The sequence below is a fragment of the Tachypleus tridentatus genome, chromosome 3, assembly GCF_004210375.1.
Source record: "Tachypleus tridentatus isolate NWPU-2018 chromosome 3, ASM421037v1, whole genome shotgun sequence".
In the NCBI taxonomy this organism is placed as follows: Eukaryota; Metazoa; Arthropoda; class Merostomata; order Xiphosura; family Limulidae; genus Tachypleus; species Tachypleus tridentatus.
The window spans coordinates 36,671,442-36,691,928 of NC_134827.1; positions in this window are offsets into that span (position 1 = coordinate 36,671,442).

Sequence of the window (20,487 nt, forward strand, 5' to 3'; positions counted from 1 at the left end):
ACTTACTGATTCTTTCTTATATTATTATAATACCCTTTAAAACAATGTAACCATACAAAACACACTGATTCTTTCTTTTATAACTATAATACCCTTTACAACAATGTAACTATACAACAGACACTGATTCTTTTTTGTATTACTATAATACACTTTACAACAATGTATTATACAATACATACTGATTCTTTCTTTTATAACTATAATACACTTTACAACAATGTAACTATACAATACTTACTGATTCTTTCTTATATTATTATAATACACTTTACAACAATGTATTATACAATACATACTGATTCTTTCTTTTATTAATATAATACCCTTTACAACAATGTAACTATACAATGCACACTGATTCTTTCTTTTGTTACTATAATACCCTTTACAATAATGTAACTATACAATACACTGATTCTTTCTTGTATTACTATAATACACTTTACAACAGTGTAACTTTACAATACACACTGATTATTTCTTGTATTACTATAATGCACTTTACAACAATGTACTATACAATACATACAGATTCATTCTTTCATAACTATAATACCCTTTGCAACAACGTAACTATACAATACGCACTGATTCATTCTTTTATAACTACAATACCCTTTACAACAATGTAACTATACAATACATACTGATTATTTCTTTTATTATTATAATGCACATTACAACAATGTAACTACAATACAGACTGATTATTTCTTGTATTACTATAATACACTTTACAACAATTTAACTGTACAATACATACTGATTCTTTTGTTACTATAATACACTTTACAATAATGTAAATATACCATACATACTGATTCTTTCTCGTATTACTATAATACACTTTACAACAATGTAACTTTACAATACATACTGATTCTTTTATTACTATAATAAACTTTACAATAATTTAACTATACAATACATAGTGATTATTTCTTTTTTTACTATAATGCACATTACAATAATGTAACTATACAATACATACTGACTCTTTACTGTATTACTATAATACAGTTTAAAACAATGTAACTGTACAATACATACTGATTTTTTTTTTGTTACTATAATAACCTTTACAACTTTGTAACTATTCAAAACACACTGATTCTTTTTTGTATTACTATAATACCCTTTAAAACAATGTATCTATACAATACACTCTGATTCTTTTTTGTATTACTGTAATAAACTTTACAACAATGTAACAATACAATACACACTGATTCTTTTTTGTATTACTGTAATAAACTTTTCAACAATGTAACTATACAATACACACTGATTCTTTCTTTTCTGACTATAACACACTTTACAACAATGTAACTATACTATACTTACTGATTCTTTCTTATATTATTATAATACCCTTTACAACAATGTAACTATACGATACACCCTGATTATTTTTTGTATTACTATAATACACTTTACAACAGTGTAACTACACAATACATACTGATTCATTCTTTTATAATTACAATACCCTTTACAACAACGTAACTATACAATACACACTGATTCTTTCTTGTATTACTATAATACCCTTTACAACAATGTAACTGTACAATACATACTGCTTCTTTCTTTTATTGCTATAATAAAATTTACAACAATGTAACTATACAATACATACTGATTCATTCTTTTATAACTACAATACCCTTTACAACAATGTAACTATACAATACACACTGATTCCTTCTGGTATTACTATAATACACTTTACAACAGTGTAACTTTACAATACACACTGATTATTTCTTGTATTACTATAATACACTTTACAACAATGTAATTATACAATACATACTGCTACTTTCTTTTATTGCTATAATAAACTTTACAACAATGTAACTATACAATACATACTGATTCATTCTTTTATAACTATAATACCTATACAACAACGTAACTATACAATACACACTGATTCTTTTTTATATTACTATAATAAACTTTACAACAATGTAACTATACAATATATACTGATTCTCTCTTGTATTACTATAATAAACTTCACAACAATGTACTATACAATACATACTGATTATTTCTTTTATTACTATAATTCACATTACAACAATGTAACTATACAATACATACCTAATCTTTCTTTTATAACTATAATACCCTCTACAACAATGTAACTATATAATACACCCTGATTCTTTTCTGTATTATACACTTTACAACAATGTAATTATACAATACATACTGCTTCTTTCTTTTATTGCTATAATACACTTTACAACAATGTAACTGTACAATACATACTGATTCTTTTGCTACTATAATACACTTTAGAATAATGTAACTACACAATACATACTGATTCTTTTATTACTATTATAAACTTTACAATAATGTGACTATACAATACATACTGATTATTTCTTTTATTACTATAATGCACATTATAGAAATGTAACTATAGAATACATACTGATTCTTTCTTTTATAACTATAATATCCTTTACAACAATGTAACTATACAATACACACTGATTCTTTTTTTTATTACTATAATACACTTTACAACAATGTAACTATACAATACTTACTGATTCTTTCTTTTATTACTATAATACACTTTACAACAATGTAACTATACAATACATTCTGATTCTTTTTGTATTACTATAATAAACTTCACAACAATGTAACTATACAATACTTACTGATTCTTTCTTTTATTACTAGAATACACTTTACAACAATGTAACTATACAATACATTCTGATTCTTTCTTTTGTTACCATTATACACTTTACAAAAAATGTAACTATACAATACTTACTGATTCTTTCATTTATTACTATAATACACTTTACAACAATGTAACTATACAATACATACTGATTCTCTCTTTTATTATTATAATACCCTATACAGCAATGTAACTATACAATACATACTGATTCTTTCTTATATTATTATAATACCCTTTACAACAATGTAACTATACAATACACACTGATTCTTTCTTGTATTAATATAATACACTTTACAACAATGTACTATAGAATACATACTGAATCTTTTTTTATAACTATATACGCTTTACAACAATGTAACTATATAATACACACTGATTCTTTTTGTATTACTATAATAAACTTTACAACAATGTAACTATAGAATACATACTGATTCTTTCTTGTATTACTATAATAAACTTTACAACAATGTAACTATACAATACACACTGATTCTTTCTTGTATTAATATAATACACTTTACAACAATGTACTATACAATACATACTGAATCTTTCTTTTATAACTATATACGCTTTACAACAATGTAACTATACAATACACACTGATTCTTTTTATATTACTATAATAAACTTTGCAACAATGTAACTATACAATAATTACTGATTCTTTCTGATATTATTATAATACCCTTTACAACAATGTAACTATACAATAAACACTGATTCTTTCTTGTATTAATATAATACTGTTTACAACAATGTAACTATACAATACACACTGATTCTTTTTATATTACTATAATAAACTTTGCAACAATGTAACTATACAATAATTTTTGATTCTTTCTGATATTCTTATAATACCCTTTACAACAATGTAACTATACAATAAACACTGATTCTTTCTGATATTATTATAATACCCTTTACAACAATGTAACTATACAATAAACACTGATTCTTTCTTGTATTAATATAATACTGTTTACAACAATGTAACTATACAATACACACTGATTCTTTCTTTTGTTATTATTATACACTTTACAAAAAATGTACCTATACAATACATTCTGATTCTTTCTTTTATAACTATAATACCCTTTACAACAATGTAACTATACACTACACACTGATTGTTTCTTTTGTTACTATAATACACTTTACAACACTGTAGTTATACAATTCACACTGATTCTTTCTTTTGTTATGATAATACTTTTTGCAACAATGTAACTATACTATACTTACTGATTCTTTTTTATTATTATAATACCCCTTACAACAATGTAACTATACAATACACACTGATTCTTTCTTGTATTAATATAATACACTTTACAACAATGTACTATAGAATACATACTCAATCTTTCTTTTATAACTTTGTTTTATAATATTTCTTTTAAGTAAGTTGTTGTTGTTGTATAATATTGTTATTAAGTAAGTTGTTGTTGTGTATTATATTGTTATTAAGTAAGTTGTTGTTGTGTATTATATTGTTATTAAGTAAGTTGTTGTTGTGTATAATATTGTTATTAAGTAAGTTGTTGTTGTGTATAATATTGTTATTAAGTAAGTTGTTGTTGTGTATAATTTTGTTATTAAGTAAGTTGTTGTTGTGTATTATATTGTTATTAAGTAAGTTGTTGTTGTGTATAATATTATTATTAAGTAAGTTGTTGTTGTGTATTATATTGTTATTAAGTAAGTTGTTGTTGTGTATAATATTGTTATTAAGTAAGTTGTTGTTGTGTATAATATTGTTATTAAGTAAGTTGTTGTTGTGTATAATATTGTTATTAAGTAAGTTGTTGTTGTGTATAATATTGTTATTAAGTAAGTTGTTGTTGTGTATAATGTTGTTATTAAGTAAGTTGTTGTTGTGTATAATATTGTTATTAAGTTGTTGTTGTGTATAATATTGTTATTAAGTAAGTTGTTGTTGTGTATAATATTGTTATTAAGTAAGTTGTTGTTGTGTATAATATTGTTATTAAGTAAGTTGTTGTTGTGTATAATATTGTTATTAAGTAAGTTGTTGTTGTGTATAATATTGTTATTAAGTAAGTTGTTGTTGTGTATAATATTGTTATTAAGTAAGTTGTTGTTGTGTATAATATTGTTATTAAGTAGGTTGTTGTTGTGTATAATATTGTTATTAAGTAAGTTGTTGTTGTGTATAATATTGTTATTAAGTAAGTTGTTGTTGTGTATAATATTGTTATTAAGTTGTTGTTGTGTATAATATTGTTATTAAGTAAGTTGTTGTTGTGTATAATATTGTTATTAAGTAAGTTGTTGTTGTGTATAATATTGTTATTAAGTTGTTGTTGTGTATAATATTGTTATTAAGTAAGTTGTTGTTGTGTATAATATTGTTATTAAGTAAGTTGTTGTTGTGTATAATATTGTTATTAAGTAAGTTGTTGTTGTGTATAATATTGTTATTATTAAGTTGTTGTTGTGTATAATATTGTTATTAACAAGTAAGTTGTTTGTTGTGTATAATATTGTTATTATGTAAGTTGTTGTTGTGTATAATATTGTTATTAAGTAAGTTGTTGTTGTGTGTATAATATTGTTATTAAGTTGTTGTTATTGTATAATATTGTTATTAAGTAAGTTGTTGTTGTGTATAATGTTGTTATTAAGTAAGTTGTTGTTGTGTATAATATTGTTATTAAGTTGTTGTTGTGTATAATATTGTTATTAAGTTGTTGTTGTGTATAATATTGTTATTAAGTAAGTTGTTGTTGTGTATAATATTGTTATTAAGTAAGTTGTTGTTGTGTATAATATTGTTATTAAGTAAGTTGTTGTTGTGTATAATATTGTTATTAAGTTGTTGTTGTGTATAATATTGTTATTAAGTAAGTTGTTGTTGTGTATAATATTGTTATTAAGTAAGTTGTTCATTGTTGTTTGTGTATAATATTGTTATTTAAGTAAGTTGTTGTTGTGTATAATATTGTTAATAAGTTGTTTGTATATAATATTGTTGTTGTTGTGTATAATATTGTTATTAAGTAAGTTGTTGTTGTGTATAATATTGTTATTAAGTAAGTTGTTGTTGTGTATAATATTGTTATTAAGTAAGTTGTTGTTGTGTATAATATTGTTATTAAGTAAGTTGTTGTTGTGTATAATATTGTTATTAAGTAAGTTGTTGTTGTGTATAATATTGTTATTAAGTAAGTTGTTGTTGTGTATAATATTGTTATTAAGTAAGTTGTTGTTGTGTATAATATTGTTATTAAGTAAGTTGTTGTTGTGTATAATATTGTTATTAAGTTGTTGTTGTGTATAATATTGTTATTAAGTAAGTTGTTGTTGTGTATAATATTGTTATTAAGTAAGTTGTTGTTGTGTATAATATAGCGAACTCTTTTATTACAGTTGTATCATTGAAACACCGCGTACCGAACAAAAACAAATTTTCAGTGTTTTCGTCATCCTATGAACATGAATTACATCCTATGAACATGAATTATATGTTTAGTTTCTTATCATATTTTACTTCATACGTCAATAAAGATGACTGAATATGTCAGTTTTTTTTTCAGCTTCACATATTGATAAACACACACAAACAATACAAATGTTGTTTTCCTGAAGTAAAGTATTACTAGTTTAAAAGTTCCATTTTCAGTCATTTTACTACGAGTCACAGAGAGCCCTGCCATATTAGACGTTAATGTTTATATATATTTTATTTCAAAGTGTATTCTTAGAAACTCTTGTTCGTAGAATCAGAGAAAAACTGCTTCATCTCGCACGAAACAGAGAAAATTAGGTTTCATAGCTCGCGTGAGATCCCTTGAGGAGAAGGTTAGAGCAAACATAAATGTACTATCTTTCCTACTACGTGAAGTCTCGAGGCTGTTAAGTCAATGTACAGACTCACCCAAGCAGAAAGGTAAAGCAAACAAAATCTTCGGTTATTAAATATTTGTATTACTCATGCTCGAGGCTAAGAAAATACACGAAGAACGAGTGTCTTCTCTAATGAGTCCAACATGACAGGGAAGACAGCGGGACAATAACACAGCAACACATAGATGTCAAACAACTTTAAATGTTAAAGATTGCGGACACGGATTATGATACGAAAAGGACAGTTATCACGATGTTGAATAGGTGGCGCCATTATAAGATGATGCATGACTTCTCCATATTATTATAGAGGGTGCAACGTGGTAATAAAGACGAACATCGGACGTTTTCCTTAAATATACAACTGTAGTAACGTATATATATTACACAGACGATAGATGAAAACTGTGGGGAGGTATAATATAAACTATTTAATTATATATTATAATTAGTATATGTTTATTATAATATATACTCTTCAAAAAAAGAATCGCAAAAGGCAAAATTTGAGACAAATTGTTAACAAGTTTATTCCGGGTAGTTCTGTATGACATGTGTGAAACATTCACTGCTGAACATTCAAAGTCTGCATAGGCGAAGTCCACGCTCACTAGTTGAAGTTTAACGTCACTCAACCTCAATAACGAGTATGCCTCCCGTGAGCATCAATATCTGCTTGGCATCTCCTGCCCATGGAAGCGATGAGATGACGAATCACATCCTGTGGAATGGCTGTCCACTCAGCCTGCAAAGCTGCTGCAAGCTGAGGTAGAGTCTGCGGTTGAGGTTGTCGCCGTCGCAGACGTCGGTCCAACTTGTCCCAAAGATGTTCGATGGGGTTTAAATCTGGTGATCTGGAGGGCCAGGGAAGAACGTTGATGTTGTGGTGTCTCAAGAAGACAGTGGTGAATCGGACTGTGTGAGGACGGGCGTTATCATGTTGAAAAACGTCGTTGACGTTCGCCATGATGGGTTGCACATGGGGCCTAAGAATCTCGTAGACGGTTGCGTACGGTCTGATCGGTAATCCTACGCAACCTTGGTCTGGTTGAGGCAGTAGACGTCGCAGTGGTGGTCCTATCCCGAAGGTGACGTAACCGGATGTAGCGATCTTGTGCGGGCGTGGTCACACGAGGTCTGCCAGATCGTGGACGATCACGAGTTGATCCATGTTGTTGGTGACAATTCCATAGCCTTGTGATGGTGTTTGGGTGGACATTCACAGCTCTGGCAACATCTGATCGAGATTCGCCTGCTTCCAAGCCATCAATGGCGTTGTTGCGTTGTGCTTCTGTCAGTCTTGTCGTAACTGTATTGCGTGTCGGTGGCTTAACACTGAGGTATAGAAACCGAGAACCCGTCACTATTATAGGGATTTTGCACATGTTGCACGTGCAGAACATGCAGATCTCTCAAACAAATTTATTGGACACGAATACGTTTTGGCAAAAAATCCGATGTTTTTCTCCGTTTTCAAAATGCACAACTTTTATTGTCATTTTGGTCTGACAATCAGTGCCTTAACACGTGTAACATCACATACTCTGAGCTTGTAACGTTATTACATATATTTCTCTTTAAAATAAAAAAAAATATATCCCTTTTGCGTTTCTTTTTTTGAAGAGTATATTATTCTGCTAAGAAAACAATTGTTCGATAAACGAGAACCTGATTACTTGGTTCTTTCTCACAGCTTGATGACAATAATTTGATTTGATAATTTTTGCAGAAGTTGTAAGAAGATTGTTTTCTGTTCTTTTGACCTCGACATGAAAACAGAGACCTTTATCGAATGCGATCATATTATATAACTTTTGATGTCAAGAGGCCTAAATGAAAACCACTAACTAATAATTTATTTAACACATGTCTTCATAACGAACGTTAGTATGCTTTCAAGTACTGAATCTTTTCATAAATAATGTTTACCAATTACCTTTACATCAACGACTTACTTTATCTAAACACGGTGTATTAACTTAATAAACTATCCTGAATTACTTGCTTCTACCTGAATGTTGACGATCGTGTTTAGGCCCGGCACGGCTACGTGGGTTATGGCATTAGGACTTGTAATCTGAAGGACGCTAGTTCGAATCCCCGTCGCACTAAACATGCTCTTCCTTTTAGCCGTGGGTGTGTCATAATGTTACGGTCAATCCCACTATTCGTTGGTCAAAGAGTAGCCCAAGAGTGAGGGGTACGTGGTGAAGACTAACTGCCTTATATTGCTAAATTAGGGACGGCTAGCGCAGATAGTCCTTGAGAAGCTTTGCGCAAAGTTCAAAACAAGACACTTGTGTTTTGTGACGATAGGATACAAAGGATGGCCTGAAACAGTAAACTTGCTGTAGCTTGTTTTATGATCCACTAAAAGATCTCACAGTCACATGATCTTAATTGCAATAAGTCAGAAGAGAATCTTCCATATACGTCAGACGCATTTAGTTTAAATCCACGCCACCAGGTGAAAGCATTGTCCTTTGGTGTCGCCATCTAGCGATCGTTTTGTTTCCCGTTGATTCAAAAGCGGACATACTTCGTGTAAACAATCATGACCGTAGTGGAGAAGAAAAGCACGTGGAGCCACATGAGAATTTGAGGGTGTATTACTTGCCCAAGGGACCACCAGAGGGTGTACTTCTTGCCCCAGGGACCACCAGACGTTACACACATTGAAGTCACCGTTTCTTTTAGTATTCTCTATTCAGTTTGTTTATAAACATTGTATTTGAAAAGTGTTATAAATGGTGATTTATAAAGTTGATTTCAAAGCATCTGAATCCTTATTTCATTGATTGGTTAACGAGTATATCGTCATTATTCAAACATTCGATCAAGCTATCGATTCAGTAAATGTTTGTTTTTTTTAACAGCTGTCTCAACAGTCTCCAACTATTCCTTTAACTTTCGCTTGACTTGAGTGATGGATTTATGAATGAACGACTTCTGACTACTTCGAATACTTATATATTATAAACATTTTTCTCCTGTTTTTTATATATTTCTGTACAGTTAACTTCACTGTGTTTCCTTTAGTTAACAGTGTGACAGTTTTCTACTTTGTTTTCTCCGATGTCGACTCAAATCAAGGGGGGACTATTTTTCTTCTAAACGTCCGCCTGTTTCACAGTTGATTATTGCATATTACATTGATAATATCTCTGTTTTATTAATATTTCAGCATTACTCTTTGTTTATTGTTGTTCTGAAGAGAACAAATCAACCTCGCTTTCACTTGTTTCCTTCAATTAATGTGTTTTTCCTTATATGCATAGCTTTCGAATAAAGCAACTCAAACACACTTTATAATTAGGCATAATTATAAGAAGGAAGTTGTTTATTTGCTAAGGTTTATTATCGTAGTGATGTTAAACATTTATTTAAGTTCAAAGGATGACACTGTACAACAAACTTGTTACTGTTTATTGTTCCTGGACAGAAAGTGTTATTTCCCAATTACTTATGTCTAAAGTAAATAGAAAAGACCTATTTGTCTCTTCAAACTTTGTTTTTGTGACCTGGGAGTGTATAACGAAAACATCATGGGAGACTATATTTGGGTGCTGATACATGAAAGTGATTTACATTACAGTCGCAAATCTCGAAAAACTACTCACTTCTAAACATTTTTGTATAACTTTAGTATAAATACATGTAAATCTTGATTCATATGTTGTTTTATTCAGACCTTATGTAAATGTAAATGTGCAAATTTGCCTGTTTTTTACATATAAAATAGGTTAATTTGTAAATTTCATTATCCAGGTCACAAAAACAAAATTTGAAGGGAATAATGGTCATTTTCTGTACTTTTACAACGTAAGCAATTAAGAAATAACACATACTATCCAGGAACAAAATTTGTGTTACATAGTGTAATCTGAGATTATGGATGCGCTTTCCCAAAGGCTCAAGTGTTAACGAATCCAACTGCGGCCACGTGAAGCTGCTACTTTGAGCTGAAGCGTTGAAGATCAAATGGATCCATTCACGAGCAGTTCGATCCAAGACAACTGCTCAGTTACATAGTTTCAGTCACAAACTGACGACATTTCAAACGCAGCCCAGTATGTACTCTTCATAATCCGATTGGACTCTGCGATAAGCAGAACGGGTTATATAATAGAATCAGGAGTTCACTCCCCGCGGCAGTCCTATCTCAGTGGCTTGTGTGCGGAACTATAGATTTCCAGATCCAGTGTATGCGTCCCGTCACCGTAAAAAATGAAATTGCGCTCCACACTTTGGAGCATCGGGTTTATTATAAATATAAAGTTAAATTCCATTGTATAATCGGACTTGAGTACCCCAAGAGTTGACAGTGGATGTTATTAACTAGCTGGCTTTCCACTGGCCTGCGAGTTTAAACTTAGAGAGACGTAGCAAATATCTTAAAATTATACAGGCCTAGGAGATACCTGTTTAAAATATGAAAGACAATTTAAAATTAGAGAGGCCTAGCGAATAACTATTCAGTAACTTTATGTAAATATTCGAAGAAACAACCAAACAAATGAAGTGGTGAAAACTCCTTCATGAATCATAAATTATTGGTTGTTTTCTTTGTCTTTGCAGTAAAACAGAATCTAATAATGTTATAAAATAATAAAAAAGAATCTGATAAGATATTTAAAAACAAAACTCATTCAAAGCTTCGACACCATTTTACCATTCAAAACATCTTGAGAGTGACACATTTTAGAAATATTAAGGTGATTTCCTTTCACTTGGATGGGCGGGTATTTAAGGAGCTCGACTCCTTATTTACAAGTCGCGGGATCGAATCTCCGTCATACCAAACATGCTGGCTTTTTCAGTCGTGGGAGCTTTACCATGTAACGGTCAATCCCACTATTTGTTGGTAAAAGAGTAGTTCAAGAGTTGGCGGTGGGTGGTGATGACTAGCTGCCTTCCCTCTACTCGTACACCGCTAAACTAGGGGCAGCTAGTGCAGATAACCCTCGTGAAGCTTTGTGCGAAATTAAAAAAGAGAAAACAAATCATTTCTACTTTAGAAATTTTATGAACTTTTAAGGGCAACTGACTTCACACAACTGGCTGCATACAGCAGTAAAAGAGTTGAAAAACTCTTTTGTGGGTATAAATGACCGTCTCTGTATCCTTAACTGATTTACTGACTAGTTTAACATCAGCGGTTGGATTTTATTTGGTAGATAGAATATCTCCAACACATTGGGGAACAATTACCACAGACATTACCCGTTTTTACTTAAAGGTGACAACTGGTATCTACAATGGATTTTACAAAAAAGCTTGTTTCATATTAGGTTCATTGTTGTTTTATTGTGTTGACTTTAATCGTTTATTAACAATTAATCTAAATAATAGTATATTTTATTTTATATTCCTTGTTGTTTGCTACACAACGGGTTGTACTCATTAGGGGTATCTACACCTGATTTCTAGAGCTGGGGGGAGCAATCCGTAATGAATTAACGTATTAGATTCCAGGTTCTAAGATCTTTTTGATATAAATATTCCATCGTTTTCGCAACAAATTCACCTTTGTGTCCCCCACTAGTACAGCGGTAAGTCCACGTATTTACAACGCTAAAATCAGAGGTTCGATTCCCATTGGTGGACTCAGCAGATAGCCCAATATGGCTTTGCTATAAGAAAAAAACACACCTTTGTAATTCAAGGTGACCTCACACAGTGACAAAGCAGGCAAACAAGTGGTAAACCCTTTTACGCGCCTCTGTTCTGTGGATATATGTATAGTCTAGTGCATTATACGTTTTACGGCCAATAAAGCTTCTCAGGCGTATCTTCTGCAGCTAAGACTATGTATGACATTTGTTAAATCTAACTTGTAATGTCATCCACGGTTTCGATTTTAACCGGCCTCATAACGACTAATACTTTGAGCCGGCAGATAGCGCTAATGTTATACGATGTATAATAGATTTTTAAAGGAACTGACACGGTCCAAGTAGAACATTTCTCCATCACTAAGTACATTGTCTTCTATAAAATTATACAATACAGTTTATGTACTTTCATCGTAACAAAAATATCAAAAAAACATGTTAGTTTAAGTACACGATCAAGGATGATTATTTAGTTTCATAAACCAGCATTGGTCTTTACTCCCTGGGTTGTTAATTGCATCACAATGATATACGTTATATCATTTCATTATCCATTTATTCTTTCATATTTTGTAACATCATCCACAGAACAAACTAGATTCGAAACCACTGACAAAATCAAAATATTAGTTAAAGTTTTCTATGTCTGTTTTGAAATGGTTTGTTTGTTTGGTTTAAATTTCGCGCAAAGCTACACGAGGGCTATCTGCGCTAATGTCCTTAATTTAGCAGTGTTAGAGAGAAGGCAGCTAGTCATCACCACCCACCGCCAACTCTTGGGCTACTCTTTTATCAACGAATAATGGGATTTACCGTCACATTATAACGCCCCCACGGCTGCTTTGTGTGACGGAGATGTTTTTAAATAGTGTTTATGTTTAGTGAAGGAGTGAACGTGACTTCTGGATCACCCTCGATAGCGTAATGTTAAACTTGAAACTCTGTGACACCAAAATAAGGTGTTCGATACGTACGATTTTGCACTAGAACAAACTCGTGCCTCATAGTACAGAGATAAAATCGACTCGGGGGCTACCCACGATAGTCCAGTTATAAATTCAGAGCCTACAACACAGTAATTTAGGGTATGAGCCCTGCAACTTAGTCATTAAACAGACAAGCCTTAAATACACGGAAGAAACGTAAGAGATACGTTATATCCGTGAGCTTATATTAAACCCATAGTTTCACGCAGTTTTGTAAGGTTTCCATAATTGCTATTTTAAAACTGATCTCAGTCAACAATTTCCACTAATATAACGAATGTTCTTTTTCTCCTTTAGACATATTTCTCTATTTTCGACATCTCTCGCTATCTCTGTAAAACTATGTTGTGTCTTTGAGCCTGTGTTTTAGGCGTGTTTGTCGTCCACGGTCTTCCGTAAGTTTATTGTCTTCGTCGTGACATTATAATATATTACTATGTGATACAATATATCTTCCAACACTTTGTTGGTTTTATGTTTCCTTTTCCACCTCGCTATATCTAGTTATGTATTTTCGTTTTTCTTTTATGATATTTGTCCTACGGCCTGAATGTTAGCTACTATTCATATCCAAGTTTGTTTTAGAACAAAGCCACATCTTGTCCACCACGGAAATCAAACCTCGGATTTTAAGTATAAGTCGGTGGACTTATTTCTATTCCACTGATGGACTACTGGTTAGTCACTATGGTTCATAAATAGAACGATTTGAATATCATGTAATTTAGTGCTAATTATTGCTCTTATTTTTAGCATATATTAAATATAGAATACTGCGCGTAACGACACAACGTGCTATTTGAACTCTGTCCACTACAATGAATCGAACCATACATTTTAGCGTTGTAAGTCCGTAATTTTACACTTGTTCGTATGGGGTGTTTTAGTATGGATAGTATTATTTGTAGTCGATCGACTCGTAACTTGCAACCTTATTATAAGGATTTGTTTCTCAATAACTTACGTAGTTTTGATGTAAATAAACTTCCTTTCTGAGTTCACACAGATGTTTACATGATGAACAATGGTTAACGTATCTGTTTCGTATCAGTCCAATTTGTTTCAACGTCTTCGACCAACTTAATACATTTGTTCCACGCGCACTTGTTAACACAGATGTTTACATGATAAACAATGGTTAACGTATCTGTTTCGTATCATTCCAATTTGTTTCAACGTCTTCGACCAACTTAATACATTTGTTCCACGCGCACTTGTTAACACTTTCTCTTGACCGGTTTAAACTGTTTTCTCTTTATCATTTCTATAAGTTTTATTTTATCTAACTTTCCTCTTTTGTTATTACACTATCCATCTATCACTTGGACGAACGAGGCTCGCTTTTTAACGTTGCGGGCTGCGTACCTAAGGCTCCATAGTTAGTGTCACATTATCACCAACCACGAAGAGAAAAACAAATATTGGAATCTGTACTTTGAGACCATGGTTGATAGTATAAGAGTGACAGTGAAACATCACTATCTGATCTAGTAAAATGGCCCAAGAGCAGACAGGGATCTACGTTAACTAGTTGTCTTTCCTTTAATCCGTCACTTGGACATTAGGGACAACCAGCGGATGTAGCGAAATTCAACAATCACACATCAATATTCTCTTTTTCAATACTGTGTTGTTGTTTTTATTTTTAGTTCATGTCCCGAAGGAGTTTTAAATGTAACCTTTTTTATAAGATTCCAAAACCTGTACTCTCCATCGAAGTGGCTGTTTGTCATCCCACATTTCTGTTTGTCTGTGTAATTATCATGTGGAGTTCGATTATTACAAAGCATTTCAGTCACTGATATATGGCTCAGTTCTTTTGTTTATTTCTTCAGTGGAGATTTTTTGACTAACGACGGCGCCCGGCATGGCCAGGTGATTATGAAACACGACGGCGCCCGGCATGGCCAGGTGGTTAAGGAACACGACGGCGCCCGGCATGGCCAGGTGGTTAAGGAACTCGACTCGTAATCGTGGCAGCGTTATAATGTGACGATCAATCTCACAAAGAAAAGAGTAGGTCAAAATTTGGCGGTGGGTAGTGATGACTAGATGCATTCCCTCTGGTGTTAGGGACATCTGGCGCAGATAGTCCTCATGTAGCCTTGTGCGAAATTCAAAACAAAACCAAACTAATGACGGTGCATTTGACTCATCACAAGCTGTAGTTCTTGTATGTGGTCAACGAACATGTTGATACCTCAAAGAACATGACTAGAGACGAGTTCCAGTGATGAACAATGCGCGAGAGTCTGTATGCACGTGTACAAGTCACGAGTATAAAATACATGTTTTAAGCATCAGAATTGTAATTGTGTCGATTTAACAATATTTTACTCAATATTTCTACAGTTTAACATTCTTTTGTTCATTGTTTCCTAGTTTCATCTTGATGTAGACAGAGAATGTGTTTCACATAATCAGAGTTTATTCAACAGTTTCATCTTGATCTGTAAGGATAGTATGTTTCACATAATCAGAGTTTATTCAACAGTTTCATCTTGATCTGTAAGGATAGTATGTTTCACATAATCAGAGTTTATTCAACAGTTTCATCTTGATCTGTAAGGATAGTATGTTTCACATAATCAGAGTTTATTCAACAGTTTCATCTTGATCTGTAAGGATAGTATGTTTCACATAATCAGAGTTTATTCAACAGTTTCATCTTGATCTGTAGTGATAGTATGTTTCACATAATCAGAGTTTATTCAACAGTTTCATCTTGATCTGTAGTGATAGTATGTTTCACATAATCAGAGTTTATTCAACAGTTTCATCTTAATCTGTAAGGATAGTATGTTTCACATAATCAGAGTTTATTCAACAGTTTCATCTTGATCTGTAATGATAGTATGTTTCACATAATCAGAGTTTATTTCCTAGTTTCATCTTGATCTGTAAGGATAGTATGTTTCACATAATCAGAGTTTATTCAACAGTTTCATCTTGATCTGTAAGGATAGTATGTTTCACATAATCAGAGTTTATTTCCTAGTTTCATCTTGATCTGTAAGGATAGTATGTTTCATATAATCAGAGTTTATTCAACAGTTTCATCTTGATCTGTAAGGATAGTATGTTTCACATAATCAGAGTTTATTCAACAGTTTCATCTTGATCTGTAAGGATAGTATGTTTCACATAATCAGAGTTTATTCAACAGTTTCATCTTGATCTGTAAGGATAGTATGTTTCACATAATCAGAGTTTATTCAACAGTTTCATCTTGATCTGTAAGGATAGTATGTTTCACATAATCAGAGTTTATTCAACAGTTTCATCTTGATCTGTAGTGATAGTATGTTTCACATAATCAGAGTTTATTCAACAGTTTCATCTTGATCTGTAGTGATAGTATGTTTCACATAATCAGAGTTTATTCAACAGTTTCATCTTAATCTGTAAGGATAGTATGTTTCACATAATCAGAGTTTATTCAACAGTTTCATCTTGATCTGTAATGATAGTATGTTTCACATAATCAGAGTTTATTTCCTAGTTTCATCTTGATCTGTAAGGATAGTATGTTTCACATAATCAGAGTTTATTCAACAGTTTCATCTTGATCTGTAAGGATAGTATGTTTCACATAATCAGAGTTTATTTCCTAGTTTCATCTTGATCTGTAAGGATAGTATGTTTCATATAATCAGAGTTTATTCAACAGTTTCATCTTGATCTGTAAGGATAGTATGTTTCACATAATCAGAGTTTATTCAACAGTTTCATCTTGATCTGTAAGGATAGTATGTTTCACATTATCAGAGTTTATTCAACAGTTTTATCTTGATTTATATGTATAGTATGTTTCACATAATCAGAGTTTATTTCCTAGTTTCATCTTGATCTGTAAGGATAGTATGTTTCACATAATCAGAGTTTATTCAACAGTTTCATCTTGATCTGTAAGGATAGTATGTTTCACATAATCAGAGTTTATTCAACAGTTTCATCTTGATCTGTAAGGATAGTATGTTTCACATAATCAGAGTTTGTTTCCTAGTTTCATCTTGATCTGTAAGGATAGTATGTTTCACATAATCAGAGTTTATTCAACAGTTTCATCTTGATCTGTAAGGATAGTATGTTTCACATAATCAGAGTTTATTTCCTAGTTTCATCTTGATCTGTAAGGATAGTATGTTTCACATAATCAGAGTTTATTCAACAGTTTCATCTTGATCTGTAAGGATAGTATGTTTCACATAATCAGAGTTTATTCAACAGTTTCATCTTGATCTGTAAGGATAGTATGTTTCACATAATCAGAGTTTATTCAACAGTTTCATCTTGATCTGTAAGGATAGTATGTTTCACACTATCAGAGTTTATTCAACAGTTTCATCTTGATTTGTATGTATAGTATGTTTCACATAATCAGAGTTTATTCAACAGTTTCATCTTGATCTGTAAGGATAATGTGTTTCACATTATTCGAGTTGCATTGTTTAAAGTCAGTTTCAAAGTCAGGCCCCGTGATAAGAAAATGTTTGATAAAAAATTAAGTTTTTTTATTGTTATAAACTCGGATATTTTAAACTTCAAGCTAAATAGGTTTAAATATTCTCTAGTGAGCAGTTCTAAATATATTGGATATTTTCCAAGAAGATTCTGAACGGTTAAAAAACTTGGATATGACAGAACGAGTCCAAAGAAGGTCCATTAAACCAGAACCAGTTTACTCTAACAGCTGTTTCGTTATGCATTCATAATGTTACGTAGGCGTAATGTGCTGGTTCTAATGAATCGCAGTTAAACCTTAAACGTTACGTTGAGTTCCATATACATTTAACTGTAGATACACAATACTCAATTTACTCAGCAATTACTGCAAAGTGAATATAGAGTTTCACATTACTGACTGACTTTAACCTTAACTTACGTCAGCAGTGAAATTGATCACCGAACAGGGACTACTGCTATTCATTATAGAGAGGACAGATAGATACCATTTTTCATTGTAATATAGAATAGTACTGCTCGCCGCCGCTAGGGATTGCTACTCTTCATCACAGAGGAGACAGATTTGTGTCATTTTCATCATAATATAGAATAGTACTGCTCGTCACCGCTAGATGCTGCTACTATTCATTACAGAGAGGACGGATTGGTGTCAGTTTCATCGTAATATAGAATAGTGCTATTCGCTACCGCTAGGGACTACAACTGTTCATTTGAGAGAGGACAGATTGATGGTGTTTTCATTATAAACTAAAATAGTATTGTTTGTTGCCGACAGGCACTACAAATGTTCGTTACAGAGAAAACAAATTGGTATCCTTTTCGTTCCAATATAAAATAGTGCTGCATGTCGCCGCTAGGGTTTGTTTATTTAATTTAATTTCGTGAAAAGCTACAAGAGTGCTATCTGCGCTAGCCGTTCCGAATTTAGCAGTGAAAGGCTGGAGGGACGGCAATTAGTAATCATCACCCAGTGTCAACTCTTAGGCTACTCGTAACGAATAGTGAGATTGACTATAATTCTAACGCTCCTACGACTCAAAGGGCGAGCATGTTTGGAGCAGGAAGAAGGGAATTCAAACCTGCGACACTCAGATTGTCCTATCCACCTGAGTGTTAGTGTGTTGTTAGCACTAACCTGAGGGTTTAGTGTGTTGTTAGCACTAATCTGAGTGTTTAGTGTGTTGTTAGCACTAACCTGAGTGTTTAGTGTGTTGTTAGCACTAACCTGAGAGTTTAGTGTGTTGTTAGCACTAACCTGAGAGTTTAATGTGTTGGCGTGACAGCACTAACCTGAGTGTTTAGTGTGTTAGGTTTTCAGCACCTCAGGGTTTCGTGTGTTAGATTTTCAGCACCTGAGGCTTTATCTTTTGGACTGTTAGTGTGATTTTCAGAAAAGAATCCAGAGCAGTTATAAATACTTAACTAGTTCAGACTGAAACATCTTGGCGGAGTGGTACATGTTTTATGCACTCTGTATTCGTAGTCACATTTTTCAGTAACCAGTGTAGTTTTCACATAAAGTTCGTGACCTTAACCAGCAAGTGTTACACTTCAGTCATGATGTCTCATATTCTCCTTCTGTGTTCTTCACGTGCTCTCGTGTTTAACTCTTAATTTGTGTTCACTGTTTGCTGTGTTGACTAAACCTGGTTGAACTTCTTGTTACAAGTACCTGTGTAATCTTTTATAATAAACGAAAACAAAAAATACTACATTAGCCACACACTTCTGACTTTATTATGTACCTAAACAACTATCTGATTGTTAGTAATATTTGACGTGCACATCAAGCAATGAAAAATGTCTAAATAAATCGAGAATAACTGACGAGAAACCCTTCGTCGCAGGAAACGTTTGCACTTTTATTGCTTACATAAACAAACATAGCTGTTTACTTTAACACTACAAAAAAAGTTCGATATCATGAGTAAATATAGTAATAATTAATTTGTATATAGTGATATTTAATTGTTATATAGAGATATTTAATTGTTATATATAGATATTTAATTGTTATATAGTGATATTTAATTGTTATACAAGGATATTTAATTGTTATATACAGATATTTAATTGTTATATAGTGATATTTAATTGTTATATAATGATAGTTAATTGTTATACAGGGGTATTTAATTGTTATATAGTGATATTTAATTGTTATATAGAGATATGTAATTGTTATATAGAGATATTTAATTGTTATATAGAGATACTCAATTGTTATATAGTGATATTTAATTGTTATACAAGGATATTTAATTGTTATATACAGATATTTAATTGTTATATAGTGATATTTAATTGTTATATAATGATATTTAATTGTTATACAGGGGTATTTAATTGTTATATAGTGATATTTAATTGTTATATAGAGATATGTAATTGTTATATAGAGATATTTAATTGTTATAGAGAGATACTCAATTGTTATATAGTGATATTGTTATATATAAATTATGTAATATTATATTTTTCTGGTTTATTTACTTTGATATTTAGAGTTCATATTAGGTCAGCTGTACACTACTTAATAAGTTATTAGAACATATTCACGGTGATACTTACGAAGTGTATTACAAGACGCGTGCTACCTAATTCTTTGTCCTTGGGGTTTACTTTAAGCTATATTTTTAATTTAAATTGGACATAACGCACGAATGAAAAATTGTAAACATGTGGTCAAAATTTCACCATACATAGTATAACGAGCTGAGTATAGTCTATTATCTTTCCAAAGATCAATATTTACATTTGATAACTTAAATCTCTGAAGATTAAACATAGACAGTATATGTACTGACTTGACCCA